Below are 20,354 nucleotides of genomic sequence, written 5' to 3'. Positions count from 1 at the left end.
GTGGTTAGGACACTAAGTGCCCAAGGACATTAGAAGCTGACATTAGAGGTGGAGAAAACTGTTATGATGAGTATTTCACCTAAAGATATCTGACAATCCAGTGGTTACAAAAGTGTCTTGGGAAATAAAAGTTCATATCCCCTTAGACAAATCTGAGTGTATGTTTCCCACATGGCAAATGACTACAGAAACCACTGAGCTTTCGGGAAGACCATTTCAAGCAGGATCTTTTTTTTTTTTCCCAGAGTCATATTCATTAGATTTGATCTAACAGTGTCTAATAAATCATGTACTGAAGAGGAGATGAATGGAGAACCACTCATGGGCCAGGCTTGAAAGATATGTCAGACTACACTACAGCTGGTTGTGGTCAGGAGCAGAACAGTAAACATACAGGAAATTCTACTGGAGAAATTGACAGTATTTACAATTCTCATACTTCCCAGTTGATTGAGCAGGCTAGAAGGAAAAGAGAAGGGAGATTCTAGAGATTGGCTTTACAAAATTATTTTTCTGATCTTAAGGTACTTAAAACTTTGCCTTAAAGAAATGCATGCGTGTAATAACATTAGGGAGAAACTTGACCAGAAAATGAACAAATGAAAAAAAAAGAAAAATGAAAATCTTTTTTTCGGAAAATTATCACTCTTGCATGAAAACTGAGATATTCACAGAAGTAATCAGTCAGTGCTGTTTCCAGTCAGTTAACTGGCAGAGAGTTGTTTATTGAGTTTATTTTGATTTAGAAAGATATCACATTTGATTCAGGCTCACAAAGGCCATGAATTATTTCTTTTTATAATACACTAGCTGCTAATAAATTGTTGCTGATGACACACTAATGATATGCTAAAATATCTGCCAGCTTCCCAACTACTCCAAATCTCTGAGACTTACATGCCTAGAAGTCCTCTCCATTTTACTGTAGTGAAATCACTGTTGCACATTCCACTTTTCTCAATACATTTGTTTTAGTTCTCATGATTTCTAATGCTTCTCATGTAGCAATTCAAATTTCTTTTCCATTTTTCTCTGAATACATTGTGCTTCAGAGGCATTTTCTGTTCTTAATGTGAATTATCTATTGGAATGCTTGAGAAATGTGCTAAGATAAATAAAAATTATATTTTTAGCTTCAGATTCTACTCAGATGTCTTTCTTTGTGGTGAATTCCTACTTTATTTTCTCTTTCCCCAGCTGGCAGTCTAGACTACATGCCCATCTAGGACAGTCAGGATGCAGCAAGGCATCACTGCTGTGTGAGCTAGTTCATCTCCTTTGTCACAGCAGTCATGCTGCTGCCTGTTGGAGACACACAAGATGGACAAAAAAGTGCCTTGCTGTGAGGATGCAACATCCCATAGCACAGGGCAGCTAAGAGCTGAAAACCAGAAGCTGGACTGTGTAACACCCCAGACATGTGAAAGTATGACTGAGGAGAACTAGCTCAGGGGCCACACTGGATTTGTCCCGCTTCATCTGGTCTACCTTCATCACGCAGAGTACAGACAAAGCTTCACATCCTGCCTGCATCTTGTGTGAGAAAAGCATGGAACACTCTTCCTCTCCAGTTTATTGCATTCCTGAGGTGGGTTTGCTCCACAATTTTACTAATGTTCTCTTATTTGAAAATACACAAGTGGCCAATAGAAGTGGCCTTTCCTTTTGGGCACCAATCCAAAGCAATATCAAGCCTCCTGTTCACTTCCCAGAGGGGAATGCAAGAGTAATTAAAATTAGTCACACATACAAGATGAGTAGATAGGAGTGAGAAAAAAGGTAAAGAAAACATATTTATGGAAAAAATAAGTACAGCTAGACAGTGAAAAATAAGCAGAGAGAAAAAATGTCATTGTTATGAAACTTGGCAACATCAGTGACCAGAAAACACACAAGTGAGTGGCATTCAAGCACTTCAGTTAGGGGATGTTAGTGGTACTGATCAACTGGATGCCCTTGACCAGCTGGTTTCAAGAGCTTCTGGATTCCAGGCAGAGAAGTTTTCCAGGGCTAAGTAAATTGAGAGAAAGATGAAGGAACAGTATTGAAAATATATTCTCCAATATCATTTTCTCTGCCTTAATATCTGTGTGGTCAAACTTCAAGAAAAATTATGGATGCTTGAGACAGGATTCATCTACTACTGATTACTGATATTAGACCTCATGATCTTTGTTTACTGCACTTGAGTATGTAACAGTTTACATTTAATTTTATCAGTCTCACTTTTCTCAACAAATTGTAAAGGGGACAAATACTTGGGAGATACTAGACATAAGGGAATATTTCTTGGAAGTCTAGGAGGAGACTGAAGTTTTGCAAGTAGTAATTTTGCAGATATGTGAGGAAGTCTGTGACATAGAAGTGCCCAAAATGATGTTGATGGGAACTGGATAAGCAAGTTTAAAAAAAAAAATAATCACCTCTTCCTAATGGAGGGCTGGATTTATGCTGAAATAGAACAATTCCTTTGCACTTTCTTCCACCAGAATTTAATTTCTGTTTTGCTTTTGACCTCTTCATATTCACCAACTCTTGTATCTTGTATTATTCCTATTGAATAATCCATATTGGTGACCAGATTTGAAATATTCCTGGGTATTTTCAGTGTGTCCTGCCTACATTACACTGCACACAGTCTCTTGCTTCTACACATCTGCAGAAAAGGGACTGCTTTGTTGTTAGAGAATAGCCTTTGAATTTCTTCCACTGTATACAGTGGTAAACATCAGATGGATAGAAGATCCTCAGAATTAACTCTTTGCCACTGCTCAATGGTGTACAGAGGAATATATATTTACAGAAAGGATATTTGTACTCTGTCAGTAAATTCTCTAGTCAGAAACACCCCAATACTTTTTTTATGAATGCACATGGTTTGAATTAGTCAGTTCATGGGACTGAACTTCACACATGGCAGATCCTTCACAGTAAAGATCTGTGCATGGTACTTCATATATCAGAAAAAGTTAGTCTGCCAGGTACATGGCAGTTGTATCAGTTAAACTTCTAGCACCTTCCTACTTAGCATACTGTGCCCCTTCTAATAAGATTTTGCTGGCGTCATAAAATGACAAGCCTGAAAAGAAGATAGAGCCTGCCAAGGACAAAAAGCATCAGTGGTTCTAGAAATGCTTTTCCTTTTCATTTTCTACCTTATTGCATTAATAATTTTATCAAGGTTCTATATTTATTTGAACCCTCATTTCCTCGAGGTAAACCATGACAAAAACTGCACAGACAGTGTAGAACACCGCAGGACATAAGGAAGCAATCATGAAAGGGAAGGAAAACAGAGCATCAAAGGAATTGCTGCAAGTGGCTGGGTAGTCCAGAGAGGAGGCATGTGCCTCTGAGAGGGGAATGTGTCCAGAGCCTGCACCTGAGTCATCCCCAGCATGAAAGTATTGTCATTTGGCAATGGCAACTAAGTTTTGTTCACACACTGGCAAGACAGTTGTTTAGGATTCTTATTTCAAGTTTCTAGGTGATTACTGTATTACCCATTATACATGGAGCCTAGATTTACACAGTTTTTGTGCACGCATGGAAGCTTATTAAAATTAATTTTTTCCCTAAGGATTTCTTCATTCTGCTTTTTCACACATGTTCCTCATGAGAGAAATGGTTCTTCTAAACTCATGCTTTTTGTCATAATAATTGGTTTACACCTCTTGGCAACTTTTCACACCGTGTGTAAAGTACTGTTTCATTAGGGTTCATTAAGAGGCAATATTTTCATCACAGTAAAAATCATAGGAATGCCTTAAAATTGTTTTTAATATTAATCATGCTGTCTCATTTATGGAGAAGCATAACTGTATATGCAATCATACATAGACAAGCAAACAAATTTTGCAAAGCACTCTTGGAACCTAAGTGATAAGGTAAAAAATATTAAATTAAATATGTAATTCTGATTGACAATACGGCACAATAAAATAACTTATATTGCCTAGATAGAAAAAAAATAAATTTTAAAGAAACCTTAAATTGCTGCGAAAAATTAATTGTACAGTGGAATAAAATTGTACACCACAATTCATTAGACCTGCACATTCCTGAATTATTTTTATGATACAATACTTCTTTCTGTTTAAATGAATATTTCATTTATTCTTATAGGAAAAATGAGAACTCAAGAGTTAAATTGCTCACATAAAGCCCTTGCTTTGATTACACAGGATGTATTTATAGACTAATAAATAGAAGAGTAACAGAAACATCTAGTGGGTAGTTCCTGCTTTTTTTCAGGTGGGGGAGCCTGTGTTGTTATCAAGCCTCATCTACAAATAGTGAGAAGCATCTAGAATTTTGCCTCCAGAACAGCCTAATGACCAAAGTACCTCCAAATATTTCAGTTTCATTGTGACCGAAATTGGTTTTTTTACAATTACAGCGCAAATTGCAAGAGATGTTCAGAGATGTTGTATGTACTTGTTTGTTTTGTAGTTAAGAGATATTATGCCAAAATGGTGCTCAAAACCAGGCAGTGCTATCAACCTGTGAAAGTTGTACACAGCAAATGGCTTCCATGTGCAGCTCTGCATGTGTGACCGTTATCACTGGGAGATGTTACCTAGGAAACAAAATGTGCTTACGGACAATGTGTGAGTTCCTTCAGAGTTTCCTTTTTCACTAATGCTCTCAGACATTTCAACACTTTGATCCAATACTTATGATATACCTGTCCTTGCCTGAATATCATCAAAAGCCCAGTCATACAACTGGTAAAATTGGCTGGACTGGTCTTATTCAGACAAAAAAGAATTTTTGTTAAGATGAATCATCTTTTTCCATTTTTTTTTTTTCCTTGGGAGGGTGAATGTGCTGCTTACACACTTGTAGGAAGCAGTTACCAGTAAAAAGATGTCATGGAAAAGATTAAAATATATAGCCATTGTTAAATTCAGCATTTTTTGCCATTCATACCAAAATCTGAAATAAATTTATAGATAAAAAATAAATTTATATAATTTATTTTAAATTATAAATTTATAAGAATATTTATAATTTAATAATGTTATAATATTTATAAATTATAAATTTTATCATTTACATTTTTATTTTATAAATCATAAAAAGGATATTGAATCACACACCTAATTTTCTTATTCTAGTCCTGAGATTATGGATTTTTTGGACAAGTATACCAAGATTTTATCTGTCATGTGAGCCTTCCTGCCTTTGCATGTGCACATAATCCACTTGCAGTTTGCTGTGGAGGTAGTCATCCTTACATGCTTGTTTTCCCTTGCATGTTACATGTTGGTGGCAAAGACAGCACTGAGTTTTCAAAATATTCAACTCTAGAAAGACAAATATTGAGAATAATCTTTACATTTAAAGGTAGCAGGAAAGTTTTCTTAAAATTGAAGAATTCTGTAATTTGGGATATACAGATACAAACTTATATGTAAATATGTAAGGCCACATGTGAAACGAAGTTGCTAAAAATTGCTGTATCTCATGTCCACCGACCCTGAGACTTGTACTGATATCTTAAAAGTAAAGTTTTGAGGGTTCCTGCATATATCCGTGGCAGGGTAGTTGAAAGTAAAGTATTTTTGAGGTTGCTTTCAATCCTAACTATTCTATGGTTCTTCATCTGATGGATATGAAGTTAACAAATGTGCGTTGAGATACCATGACCAAATGATTCAGAATAAATCCAGACATGATCCATCTGTTTGCTGAGCCTTTCATAAATCATTAAAGGCAGTAAACTGTCTGGTTTTAACACAAGATAATTTCTGAGAGAGAAGGAAGATATCAGATATCTATCACTACAACAAAAGGACAAAGGGAGATCTGAAACAAAAATAAAAGATGAAGCTGAGAGCATGTGCCAGTGATGAATGTGCGTGCCAATAGCCTCAGGTTTAGAAATCCTCACAAGAACTGTTTGCATTAAAAGTAGGAAAAATTTCAGAAAATTTAGCTCTAAATATAAAAACAATTACAGTGATGCCTAGAATGAGACTCATATTACTCTCCTTGAAGAAGTTTTATATTATTAGCTATAGCAAGCAGCTCTTAAGTGTATTCTTGTTTTGCAAACTGGCTTATTTTTCTTTGTGGACATCCCATACAAGAAAAAACCCACATTTTTTGACTCTTCTTTAGTCAATTAAGCATTCTTTTCCCCCTTTCATCTGTAATGAACCAATTTTGCAACCAAGTATTATAATTCTTTAAAAATCTACTGCCTAGTTATCAGCAGGCAAGTCTCAAATATACGTCTTTGGACTAGAGTCTTTTTGTTTACATGAAAAGGAGCTGGACAACTTGGCAGGAAAAGACAACATTTCTTACACAGCTCTGTACAGTGAGGTGCTGTAAAAGCAATGTTCTGGAGCATACCTGTTGTGGGGAAAGAGAGGAGGAAAAGGACTGAAAGCAGCAGGCTTAGAAAAATCTGAATAACTTTAGCTGTCAACAGTCAGAGACCTACAATTAATCCATTGACTGATATTGGGTTTTTATACTTAGAAATCATGCTGTCATAATTTTGCAAGAAATGAAATGTTATTAATTTACCGACTTGAATTTTCCGTTTTCTGTACTTTTACTGGGATCTTTCATTGGGAAACAATGCACAGAAATCAATCCAGCACCTTCCAGAGCATCGAAATACTCCAGACTCTGGGGGTTATGATCCCTGCATTAGAAGGGACTTCTTGTTTTGCTTTGTCTTGTTTTGTTTTAACTGCTCACCTCTGGCAGAACCAGAAATATTTATTTTCTGTCTTCACACTGTGAGTTCAGCAGGAGCTTAATTACCAGCCAGCATATTGTGATTGTCCAAGGAGTATCAGAAATGAGCAAATATATCAAGGTTTGCACCACGGCTCAGGAGTAACAGCTGCAGTCACTCACTAGTCTCAACTGTCAGCTCCATCTTCCTCCTGCATAAAAATAAACATTTCCCCCACAATAAAGTCTTTTTATAAAAGCAATAAAACAACTCAAGGGAGCATTGTTATCATGAGCTAATCACCCCCTTAGGGAATTAGAGGCACTTAGCTGCATCTAGAGCTTCAACACCTGAGGGGCTGTGATTATTTCATGATAACCAACAAGGCATGACAGACTGGGAGGTTAATTAGATAATATTCAAACTTGGTAATATTGAGTTTGAAGATTTCTTTTGAAGTTGTACAAGCAAAGCTCTGCTTATAAAACAGCAGTGGGACATAAGCACAGAAAGGATAATTAACATTTCCTACAAACCAACCAAGGTTTTGAATAGCTAAAGGAAAAAATAATAAAGTCAAAGTACTAAACCCTGAGGCACTCCTTTAACAATGAGTAATCCTGATGAGTTCACTCCCTGGAATCTTGGGCAGAAATTGACTCAAATTATATAATGCCGTTTAGTTGCTAATCCCTAAATGGTGGAGGCACTTCAGTCAGCCTCATACTTAATGGTCCATTGTCTCAAAGAATTTAGTGGGAGAGTAAATGCAGTATTAATAATAAATATTCATCTGAGTTCAGTCATAGCCATTGGTTATGAGCCACTGCACTGCAGGAGATTAAAGTCAAAAGACACTGCCAACACTTAAAATTGTACAAGCAGTAATTGTTTTGTGGAAGACCATTTTATTTTTGTGGACAGTGGCAGTGAAGTTTCAGAAGCAACTGTATGTGTATGCAGGGCTGGGGGCATGCTGTACACGTGTTGGTGGTTAGCTGCCTTGCAAGGGCCTGGTGGGCTCTTTCCTTGTGATCCACCAGATGGGCACTATAGGGTGAAATGGCCCATCTGGCTGAAGTTTCACTACCAAACCAAACAAATGGACTCTGCATCAGCTCGCTGGTCTGAGACATGCTGAGGCCACGTGAGATGTGAGTGCCACACAAGGTATGTTGAAGAGCTGCAGGTAACTGAGAGGAGTAGGACGTTTCATCTTGGTGGAGAGCTGGCTGTAACATCAGATTGTGACTCTCAGCTGTAAAGAAGTTTCTAGAAGCAAACTGTAACTTTTAAAGGTTGTTGTTTTTTAATTGACCATCAGTTAAAAAAAAATAACAAACTTGGCTATCTCTGACTTGTTTACTTATAAAATGTAAAATGACGATGACTGTTGGTGTACCAAATAATCTCTGATTTAGATAGCTTTCTCTTTAATTTCTGTTGAGTTGGCATTGAATTAAAGAATATAGTCAAGCACTTCTGGGACTAAATTGTGTATATATATATATTTATACATATATATATATAATATATATATATATTCTGCAGGACACATCACTGCAATGAAATTGAGATTGTCGGTGAGTCAGAAATCTACCCCTAAGAGCCTGATGTAATTCTGATTTAATAAAATCAAAACATTTCACTGGAACCTGTTGATTCCATCAAAACCTTTGGCAGGGAATTGAGTAATTTTGTGTCCTTTCTCACCAGTCTTCCAGTCTGCTGCTCAGGTTCTGGCAGCTTGCCTGGCTCCCCAGGCTGACTCCCTCACTGGCTCCCCACTGCTCCCCGCCGGGTGCTCACAGCCAAACACTGCTGCTCCTGCAACAGCCCCGTGTCAGTGCCCTGGCACACCTGGAGTACATTCAGGATTTCCTGCCTTATTAAAAAAAAAAAGGTAAAAAACACCTACATATAATTCAAGAGGTAATACAGGGTTTTTTACACACTCTTTCTCAAAATCACTTATAGATCTTCACTTCTAATTTCCTTGTGAAAGCACATAATAAAGAAAAATTGACCTCTGCAGTCCCACACAGAACTTAAAATTAAAAGAAAAAAAAAAAAAAAAATATATATATATATATGTATTTATATGTATTTATATGTATTTATATGAAGGAAAAATCACATATTCAGATGCCAATGAAACAAGGATATATGGCCACTAGAAAAAAATATTAGGAAGAAGAAAATACAGGAAGGACTCACATAATTTTTCTCAGAAGTTTAAGAGTTTGCAAATCATTCCTCTTTTTAGATATGAAACAACAGGAAATTACAAGGATGCCACAAAACTTCTTCTGTACCTCTGAGAAGTGTTCCAGTTGGATGAGCCAGCTTCTGAAGGTGCCTGTTGCAGAGGCTAAAGGAGACAGTCTGATGGACATTTTGTAATAAATTTATAAGAACAGATTGCTCAAGTTTGGAGAGAAGTATTCCATGCAAAAAGATGAAACACATTTTGATGAAATGGAGAGCAAGGGTAAAAGCTACATGAAGAATCTTAAATGACATCTTCCTCCATTTCATATGCACTAATCATTATCTAGAGAGCAGATTACTCTTTTCAAAGTTCTTTTTCTCATATAATTAGCCTCTTTCATCAACATAATTTTTAAATACTTTCTTTGATATTTACTTATTTGTTCCTTTATGTGTTTATATAGTTTTATCACTGAGACATGAGATATTTAAGTCACTAGGAACACATCATACTATTAGAGTATTTCAGATTACCTGTCCTTTAACTTATGAAATAACTAGTGACATTTGTGGTATAAAGCACATGAATGTTCAATTAAGTGAACACCCTTAAAGTACCAGTGCAATTGCATCTTAGGGAAAAAAAAGAAAGAGTTGAAAACTTCTCCCACTGGATATAACCCATCATCCTCTAAATCAGAGGAAAGAGCCTCTAGTCATTGGAGCTCTTCAGATTTTTTGAGAAAATGTATCTTCAAGACTATATCTCTGGAAAAAAATACACCAGGGTGTCATGTGGGTTCATTAGTGTTCCCTGAGGCCACTGATCAATATAGCCTTTGTTGTTCCTGCTGCTGTTATCCAAGATGTCTTTGAGTTCAATAAATAAGTGTCAAGGTTTCAAGAGCCTCAATGCCAGCAGGGATACAGGGAAGAAGTCTTAGCACCAGGCTTGTTTGAAAAAGTGATCAGAGGCTTGGTTCTGTGGCAAAAAAAATCAGTCAGTCTACTGCATAAGCATGGTCCTAACACAGTTTGAACAGGGACAATCAGAGCCAGAACTGAAGTCCAGCCTTCAAGGTGAATGGAATTCCCAGAAGCCTTCCCTTGGAGCACATGCTCACCTCTGCATCTTCATTCATCTCTACCATGCTACTTCCATATTTGCATTGCACCAAGTCTTTGTTGCAAGTGCAACAGTACTAGATGTTTTCATTTCAACATCCTTCATCCTGAATCTAGGACAATTTGTGATTTCTCCGTCACGGTAAGTTTGCACACTTAGCACCCAAGCGTCCTTATCATAGATACAGTTTTGCAGCATATTAGTAATGATTTAATGTATCAGGTATACCTTCTAAGCCTTTTCATAAGCAATTTACATGGGCCATGATTTTGGTCAGATTGACACAGAGCATAGGTCTGCACATGGATGGGGCAGTAAAAGTCCTTTCTGTCAGCAGGTGCACCAGCAAAATAAGAACCTAAGAGCATCCTGCTTCCACTGCTATTAAGCTCATTTGGAATTCATGAAAGCCATAAGGATGTTAGGCTTATAATGATACAAACACTTAGCTACAGTTTTTCTTAACATTGACTCCCATGGGGCTGCCAGAAGAGAAAAGAAGATACATGAGTCTATACAATAACTAATTTATATTGTGCCTGTAGCTTTCAGTGTCATCTATACTGTACAATCTTTCTGGTCAGAGCAGTGAATCAGGATCTATGCATGAATACAGATATTTGTGTACGTTGAATGTTATCAGCTTATTGATATGTAGTAAAATTCTCCTACTCCTACTCACAATGCATAACAATTTATGCCTGAGAGGAACACGCTGCTCCTTCTTGTGTTTGCACTGACACTTCCTGGAAATCTCAATTCCTTTTTTTTACTGAAGAACAGGAAATAATTTATTTTGCATCTTCATTTTGCCCAGCTGAAAATATTTTGGAAAAAAGAAAAGGTTGGTCACAAAGTATGCTGTTAAAAAACAATGAGAAATTGATTAGCCATAAAGCCCCCAGCCATAAATGGATGCTTTAGGTCTGGTTCTGATCTCTTCTGTCAAACAACTGCTGCCGAAATACTGTCTGAACACTGAGAGGGACAAGAGGAAAACAAGCAACATAGAGTCATCTCATGGAAGTCAGACTTTCTGTGGGAGTAAAGATACTCGCAAATCAAGAGTCAGCATTTTATGCTGTAATTCATCAGAACTTGAGAATAAAAAGATTAACGTGCATTGCGCTGCTCCTTTGCTCATGCTTATGGTAAAATTTTCCCCTCTCTGTTTCTTTCTTTGATAATTACGACACGTATCAAAATCCATAGCTAAGAAGTATTCAAGCACTTTCATAGAGGAAGACCTCAACAGATGCAGCTTTGCAAGCTGCCTTTCTACCTACTTGATGTTTTGTGGGCAAGCTCCCTTCCCATTCATGAGTGAGTAACATCTCTGTGACAAGTGCAGTAGTGTCTCACATGGAAAAGTAATACCAGGAAAGCATTTAACATATGTGCAGCTGTCTGTTGTGTCACTCCAGCTAGTGGAAATAAACTCTAGAGATCAACCAGTTATTTGGGAAACACCACTGGTTGGTAGGCCACAGTAAGTTGTCATCTATGTGTTTATATACCCTATCAAGAAGGCAAATGTCGGAAGGCAATGTCTTGGGAGGGTCCTCTCAGCTCCCAAGTGTACATCCTCACCCACAAATATCCTGTATCTTCAGTTCATGCTTTGATTTAAGGGTATGCTAACTAGCTCTTTTACAAAATTTCTGCCAAACACTCATAAGTTTAAAAACAAAATAATTTTTTTTGGTGTATTTTTATAATACTCTGTATTTCTTCTTTATTACTAGCAGAAGAATTGGAAGAGGTGCTCTCCATGGTTCATAAAAAGGCTGGAAAAACTGTTGTAAACCTTCCAACTTATTTGATCAAGCAAATTATAATACAAAGGAAAAAAGGACAAAGTAAAAATCAGAAGTCAGAAAGCTAACTGAAGAGGCAATCTAAAGGTACTAGCAAGAGATAATAAGCCCAAGTTACTAAGACTAACAAAGAGGAATAAAATGGAATACTAAAATAACATTTTCTCTTTTGAAAGAAGGAGGTCATTGAATTAATATTTTAATTCACTTAACATACCATGCATTTTATTCCCTTATTCACTGGGGAGGACATTAAACAATACAAGGTCTCCATATCTCTGGGGCGTGAAAACTGTACTCAGGAATGTTAAAAGAAATTGCTTTAGGAAGAAGTGTAAACCTAAGGCTTCCATAAACAATGTAGAAAGGTATTGACATGTTCAAGTTAGCTGAGGTATGAAAACACCTGGAACTTCTGTTAGGCTTGTAAAACCCCCTGAGAAACAGCTGAATATTGTGCCATGGGTCATCACATCAGCACGGCACAGATGAAATCAGAAGACTCAAGACAAACCTATACTTTAAGAACTGAATGATCCATTAGCTATACAGTCAGCACAAGTAAGATTGTACATGGAGCCTGGTTGCAACGAAGGATTATTTAAATATAGTATCAAAACCCCCTTTTGTTTACAATGTAACAATCCACTGGCTAATAAATTCTTCAAGCGCATCTACACTCATAGACACAGACTCTTGCTAAGTTCTTCAACACAGCTACGCATAACATGCCTTGACCTGGAAACTGCACAGATACTGCAAACACTATCTGGCAAAGAAGAAAATGGCACTCATCGGTGCAAGATCTCTGTCTCCCAAGTTTCTTGTGTAGGCTACTGAAAAGCCAGTTCTTCTAATGTTTGGTAGGCACGCAGCCAGTCCCGAAGTCGGTCGGTGTAGGAACATTTCTCGTATCACCGCCTCGGCTCTGACATTCAACACCGCCCTAGAGCAGGGAACCTCATCTTGGTGAGAGCCGTGGGCAAGGACAGTGTCGGGAAGCAGGGAATCCTGGTAGAAACGCGGATTTAAGTGAATTTTTGGAGCCTCGGAAAGGCTTTCCCTGGTAGCCTCAGGAGCAGCAAACCCTCGGGGCGAGTCCCGTGTGGCGGGCCCGCAGTTCGCCCGGCAGCCACAAGATGGCGCCTGGCGCCTGGCAACCGCCGCCTGGCCGGGCCGCCTCCCGCCCCGCCGGCTGCGGCCTTCCCGCAGAGACCGGGAAAACCGGCCCTCACCCGCGGGTTTTCCACTGCCGCGGGCCTCTTGTTAAAATCAGTGACCGTCAATCAACCCAGGACACCGTCTCTTTTGCAAAATATCCCCCAAAACTGCCGTGACCTCTCTGGTGATCCAACTGCTGCCTTTGGTCTCCTCCACTGCGCTCTGGTTTGCTGCACCTCTGCGGAAAGCGCTGCTAATTGATAATTATCCTGATAATTGATAGCTGATAATTGATAATTATCCTGTGGGGCCGGGACAGCGGCTGTGCAGCCTGTGGAGAGCTGCAGGGAGGGACAATGGGGCCCGAACCCGCTGTCCAGTGCAGCTCTGGGTGCTGGCCTTTCACCTTGAGCTCACTTCCAGGAAAATTCCCAACAGCCTTAATGTGAAGGGTACAGGAGGGGTGTGTGTATGCATACACATATTTAAATATATTAAGACATCTGAATTCTCATTTTTTTAGGTTATTTGGACCTAATATATTTGGATATATTAGGTCATTATTTTTCTTTTCCTATTTTTTTTCCAAAACATTGTTTCCACAATTTTCTCCTTAGTGCAGTGGCTTGCTGTTTTTCACAGTGATACCTGATTATTTGCAAGACTGAATCTATACTCTTCGTTTGTGGATGAATTTCTGGGTTCCTTGGGAGCCATTCCCTTGCATTCTATGGAGAGGCACTGGAATAAATGCAGGTTTCTTGATTGCAAAGGGTCACAGTGTTGGAATTTACCTCTCTTCTGCTTTTGGCAACAACAACCTCTGTGTAAATCTGATAATATGGGTGGCAAACACATGTTAGGTTAGAAAACGGTACAGCAGCTGCTGTGCTACTGGTAGTAACTTAGTCAAATAGATTCAGTGATGTCCAATATTTAGACATTTACTCTTGCAAATACAATGAGCCTTTGGGGTTCAGGAAAACCTGACAAAGCAGCTCCCTGATTCTGGACGCTAAATGTAATAAGGGTGATCATAATAATCCTTATAAAAATAAAATTTCCAGCCCTTCCTATTATATTAGACTCTAGAAACTGAAAAACAATATTTAAAGCAAAAAGCTTATCAAATCCAGATTTTAGGTATTTTGATGGTTTGTTTTTGATTTCCTTTTCTCCTGGGGAGTGGAGAGGGTGTGGGTTTTTTCCTCCAAAATTAAAATTCTGTAGTGTTTTCCCTCTCTGCTCTGCAGGGCAGTTTTCTCCTTTGAAACATCTCGAGGTGTCCAGCTGTCCCACTGTGATGGAGAACAGTGAAGTACCTTCATAATAGTATCAGGAGAGCAGTGCTCTGGCTTAGGTGCTCTGTTGGAATGAAAATCAAATGTAAGTGCAGGTACACACACCTCTGTTGCATTCCAATTCAATTTCAATTTCTGATTAAATCACTTATTGCTGCTGTGAATATTTGATACATTATTGTCCATAAACCAAATATTGCAAGAGACCCCAATGTGTTAGGCACCATGAAAGCAGAGAGCAGTGTGCTCTCAGCTGTTGTTTCCCTATCTGTCAAGCGAGGACAATGTGCTTGCTCTCTACAAGTACATGAGCACTAATTAATTAATATTTGTAAAAGGATATGTAAATTCAAAGTATTATTTATGAATTATAGTATAAATGAAGATTCGTGGAGAGGCCATGGAGAGAAGACATGGATGGAATTAGAGGGCAGAGAGAGCAGCGCAGAGTATCAAGATTAGCCTGGAAGAAGAAGAAAGGACTCAGGGAAAAGTAAATTTTTTTTCCTAGAGAAGAAGGGTTGTTTTGCTTAACAAAGAGTGCAAGCGATATGAGTTTACAAAGAAAGCCCAGCACAACAGTGGTATAAAACTGGATGGAATATGCTGGAAATAGAAATGGTAATGAAAAGAAAATTTGAAAGAAATAGACAAGAAGAGCCCTTCTAATGTGCATAATTCAGTGATTTATATATGCTCTTTATTTTACAGTATCTCCTGTATCCTTAGAATGTTAAAGCCTTGCTCAGCAAAACAAAGGAAGTGATAAGAGTTCCTGCTCTACCCAGGTGCGTGAGAATGTAGGTGTTCATAGGATTGTGGCCTCAACATTGACCAGAAGGCAGGTGATGAAAATGGTATAGACACACAATCCTGTATGATACTGTGTTATATGAGCTGGTCTGAACTTCTGTTCCATCAGGGAACATCCAGCAAACTAAAGAAAGTGGTTCTGGACAGAGCAATTACCTCTTCTTTCAATAGCATCCAACGTCCATGTGGGCATTTCAGTCTTTCTCTACACTGAGTAGCTCAAGTATTTGCTTACTTTTCCTGGTTAGAAAAGTGTATTTTGGAAAAACAGAAGAATATTATGGCAGCACAATTTTCCACAAATACTGGGAAAAAATATTTATAAATATTCATATTAGCAGTCCAAACTAAATTTAATTTGACTTTACTCTCAACAATCTTTTATTTCCTTTCCAGGAATGTTCAAGAGCACAGCTTTTACTGACATAAGTATATATGAAGTGCAGGCTTTGGAAGTGAGCTGCTGCACTAGTTCTACAAAGTCAGCTTCAAAATTGCACTGTGAGATGTAACTTTTGCAATTTTCCATTTGAGTTTTAGCTGAAAAAAATATAGAATACAATGCCACTTATGCAGAAAACCACAACAATGCATAGTACTTAGTTCAAGAACATGCACTAAGGTGTTTGTGAATGGTCCCACAACAAGATTAACTAAATTAGGAAGTAACCAAATATTCAAAAGGAATGGAGAAATCCAAGAATTGAATGATCTGCTCAGACACTTCACAAACAGACCCAACAGGCAACATTTTCCCAAGAGATTGCTCATGGAAATTATTTGCTTCATTTCAGTTGTTAACAAGCATGAGCAGCTGAGCTCCACCTCCTCTGCGGCACAGAAGTGATCTCCAAGGCTTTTGCCTACCAGCATTACCAGCAGAAAATGATTAGGTTTGGACAGGTCCTCCTCTGTTATTTCAGTGACTCTCAAATCCATCTGGCTGCTTTGAGTAGATGTGGAGAAAAAACATGAAAAATATATATCCTGGGTTTACTTTGATCTCTAAAAATAAGGATGATTTTATTTTAGGCATATAATAATATTGTTAACCTCTGTTCACTAAGCAATCCTTGCTTTTCCCTTGGTTCTCAGTTTGACACATCTCCAGCATGAAATGGACTAAGATTGCCATGAAACTGAAAGCTCTGAGTGTGGAAATTGGGGAATGCATAGACAGATTCTTTTTTCCTTTTTAAACATATGCCAATGAATAAGTCCTTTTTCCTACCCCCTCATAAGTTTTCTGAAATTCTTGGTAAATATAACTACAAACCTCAGCTAGAAAGCCCAAAGCAATTTTCCCTTAGGGGACTTCCGTTAGAGCCACAGAAAATCAAAGACCAAGAACCAGGGATTGTCTCAAGCCTGAAATGGAACACTGGTCCTGGTGAAAACTGCCACGAAGATCAGGTCACTTTTCGACATGAGCTTTGCCAATGGGAAAGCAAGAGAAAAGCAGGAGATCACTGCAGAGCACTAAAAAGAGGCAGGAAGCAGCTGCAAATGTTCTGATACTGACACATGTTTGGCCACCATGAGCGGTTTAAAGGAGCAAGTATGGATGTAGAGGTAAATCAGAGAGGATGGGCATGTTAAACTATACTTGTTAGGTGCATTGTCTCATTGAAGTTGTAAGGTAACTTTCTTGCCTATTAAGCATTGTTCAGAAAATTTAAAAATCTAAACATGTAAAATAAAATATGAACATGAAGCACTTTGATTCACAGTATTTCTAGTCCCTATAGTGCACAGTAAACTTCTGTACCATTGTTACCTGAGACATACATGATGTAAAGATACTTTTTAAGAAGAGACAATTGCTTAAATATTGGCAGAGTATTCTTTGCAATCTTTATGGCATACTGCTTGCACCAATCTGCTGCAGATGACGTGTGAACAGAGACATTTAAGATGGGTTAGAAGAACTCCTGCTTCCAGCACTTGCACTGGAATAAAACCTTCCTTACCTGAGCAGGCTGTCCCGACGTGGAAGGACAGGTTTTCTGGGGAAGGCAAGGAGCATTGACTTGTCAGCTTACACACATATGGTGAAGGGCAGGACACTTGTAAGACTTCCACAAGCCCATGGCTGGGGATCTGCCTCTTTAATGGCCAAGAAGCCACTGAATATTTCATAATAACCATAATTCCAGGAAATAGAAACACTGAATGACAGAACCCACTACTTTGTTGTCATACATTCTGTTACCTAAACCTTGCCATATACAATTTCAGGACACCTAAGAAGGTCTGCAATATATTACATAGTTTTTACAGTGAAAGCAGAAGCTATATCTAAACACATAGAGAAGGGAGTCAAAAGAAAAATGGGTATTGAGGTCTATCATATATTTGTCTGCAACCAGGACCAGCCCTAGTGACGGCCACACAAAGTTTGGGCAGCAGCTGTTGATTGCCTCAATTAAAAGGCATTCAAAATTTAAGGCTGCTCAGCTATCTTAAGAGTATCTGAAAAAATTGTCCATAAACTGGAGTTATTTGCATATATGTGTTTAAACATTATCAATGTTATGGAGAAAAAACAGTCCTTCAAATTATTTTTCAGCTATGTTAGTTTTAATTGAAGGCGTTTGGAGATAAATACCTGTTACAGATTTTACAGAGATTTTGCTACCAATGGCAGAACAATTTCTTGTTTAATGTTGTTGAGTTACATGAACAGGCATTGAGAAATTCAGTAATTCTAAAAATAGTGAATACTTCTTCTGTTCTTCTTCTTACTATCCTTTAATGAAACTTTCTGTCAAAGTAGTTGCATATTACCTAGTAATTAAACATCCAAAGTACTTATGGAACATTTATTTTCATGAAATACATGTTTTCATTAGTTAGCATTTATATGTTGTAATTGTTTTGCTACATGTGACAGAATTTTTAAAGTTGCCTCACCTTTGAAAGTATCTCAAATATTAAAATATCTCAAATATTTAATTTTAACTTATTAATGTTGTCATTTGTTTTAATTCAGAAATAAGACTGTGACAAGCTCAGGTAAAACATGCTAATAAGGGACTAATATGTAGCAGAAAAGAATAAGTGCATTAATAAATCTCTACATGCTATTGACTAGTAGCTGTTCTTATACTTAATCTTCTGGTTTTTTTCCTCCATAATTCACCTACTTATGCTCATAATATCTCCTTTTTAAAAGTCTTTCTTCACTGTGGCAGTTCATGAAGACAAATCTAACGTAAGAAAGATATTTACATACTATATAGGTAGAAAACTATTACTCTGTTTTGCAACTGAGAATGTCAAACCAAAGGACTTTGCTACACTTTTCTCCTTGTAATCTCTTACGAGTTCAGTATGAGAGATACAACCATGATTTGGAACATTGTTGTTTCATTTAATTTACATCCAAGAGCCACAGAGCCATCTACCTACCTGCTTTTATATGTGCTGTTAGGAATATTAGAGAAGAATGGCATGTTCCTTGCTGTGACATATGCTTTCCAGGCAGGTTTAGTTGAATCACTTAATGCAAGATCCACAGAGACATCCAGACCCAGAGCCAACCTACTTAATTTTAAATTTGAATATAAAATGAAGTGAGTGTCCCCAGAAAGGGCTTTTATAATCTGATATTCAGGATTTGCCTAAAAGGTAGGAAAAAGTGTATCTGATTTCCTTGAAGTAGAAAAAGCAACTGAGCCTTGCTCTTCCTCATTAGATCCCTACATTAAAGAATAGGTAACCTTTTTTCTCCTCCTTTTTTTTTTTTTCTTTTTTTTTTAATGAGGTTGTCATACATCACAAGTTATGGATTTTTATGTTTTTTAAAGCTTAGTTTTGTCTGTGTGTTTAGGGATGCCCTGAGCAGACTGGATTGAACTGCTCACTCTAGGTGAGGAAATAAAGTATTTGAGGTTCTCAATAGCACTTAGATGAAGGTAGGAACCGATTTATTCAGGACTTTCAAGATATTGAAGGCTCTCCTTTTATCTAAGGACTTCAAAGCACTTGATAAATAAAATAAGTATAATTTTCTCATTTTGCTGACTGAGAACCCACAGAGATGTAGTATTTACACGGGGCACTTTACCTGTCTTCACACAGCCACGAGGCAATCTTACCCCTGGTGCTGCCTTCCTGGCATTCCTCAGGTTGTACTAACTTTATTGTGTTCAGGGTTGCTAGTTCAAACACCTCAGCTCTCAGGAACTGTTAAAATCAACTAAGATATAGTTGAAAAGTATATTATAGTTTAAAATAGGCATGGCCAAACCTTTGAGATCCTAAGATTTCTATTTTACATTGGTTTTATAAAGAGAAAATTGAAATATTTTTCTTTGCAGGTTTGGTCAAAGATTTTTGACACTATTTGTTTCAAAACTTCTCTTTGAGAAAATAGAAGGAAAACATTTCCTCTCTTTATAGCTGCAGTTAATCTAAAAAAACCAGTTCAGATCTGAAAATCAAGCTATATATGTATATATGACTCTACACAGACATGAAGGGCTGCTGCTGAGTAGTGCTGTAAGGAGAAATAGCTGAGATATTATATAGAGATATATATAAAATTAGCTGGATGAGATAACCAACCAGTATTAGAAGTAAGAAGCCTTAGGAGTCAGACCTTTGGGAGCACTACTGATAAAACAGATGTGTCATGGTGTTTGCTCAGGTGAGCAAGCAAAGAAAGGTTCTCTGGTTGTCTGGGTTTTCATGTATTTAAAACAAAACAATCTGAAAAAAACTTCACCAAACAAACAAGGATTAGGTACAATATTGTTAAAAAGCAATAAAGAAACTTGACTGTTACTGGTCTCTTATCATTGCTAAAATAACCAAAGTCTGAATTACCAGTTTAGCAGGTAAATAGAAAATTTCTCAGGACTGTTCTAATGAAGGTGTGGTGGTGTATGGTAATGAAGGTGTGAAGTTGCTTTTTCCAATTTAAGGACAACTGTGGCCTTTGTCAGAAGCAATCCTGCCAAGGAAGTTTCAGGCTCCCACATTCATGGCAAACCCTAGCTCAAGAACCTAACATCTTCCTGCTCCCTAGAATTATTCACTGGAATGATCCACACTTTATTCTTACATTGAGAAGCTCAAGTCCACAAAAATCCTTAGAACAGCTCTCTCTAAAGTACTCTCTAAACAGGGTTGCACTCTAAAGTCCTCTCAAGCAAACCTGAATTTCTGCAAACGACATGCTAGAGCCAGTGTTTGCTGACTCCATCTGCTGGAGTGCTGTCAAG

The 20,354-nt window shown here is 37.7% G+C and overlaps 2 long non-coding RNA genes across 3 annotated transcripts in view; one reads left to right on the top strand and one right to left on the bottom strand.

Annotated features, from left to right (window-relative positions):
- The window catches only part of LOC111937119 (uncharacterized), a 114,565-nt gene extending 102,072 nt beyond the window's left edge, over positions 1-12,493 (bottom strand). The window contains exons 1-3 of the long non-coding RNA XR_015286270.1: positions 8,915-12,493; positions 8,411-8,582; positions 6,718-6,908 (exon numbers count right to left, since the gene is read on the bottom strand). This is a non-coding gene — a long non-coding RNA (uncharacterized LOC111937119). The remainder of the gene's footprint in view (positions 1-6,717; positions 6,909-8,410; positions 8,583-8,914) is intronic.
- Positions 12,494-12,967: 474 nt separating this feature from the next.
- Positions 12,968-18,212, top strand: LOC111931633 (uncharacterized). Of its 2 annotated transcripts, none has more exons than XR_002865694.2 (5): positions 12,968-13,196; positions 14,266-14,398; positions 14,688-14,934; positions 15,025-15,101; positions 15,523-18,212. It is a non-coding gene; the product is annotated as an uncharacterized LOC111931633 (long non-coding RNA). The 2 variants fall into 2 exon arrangements; XR_002865692.2 differs by having other exon boundaries at positions 12,988-13,237.
- The last annotated feature ends 2,142 nt before the right edge of the window (positions 18,213-20,354 follow it).

This window comes from Cyanistes caeruleus, chromosome 4 (assembly GCF_971803275.1).
Source record: "Cyanistes caeruleus chromosome 4, bCyaCae1.hap1.1, whole genome shotgun sequence".
Lineage (NCBI taxonomy): Eukaryota > Metazoa > Chordata > Aves > Passeriformes > Paridae > Cyanistes > Cyanistes caeruleus.
This window is presented reverse-complemented; position numbering and strand designations above follow the sequence as displayed.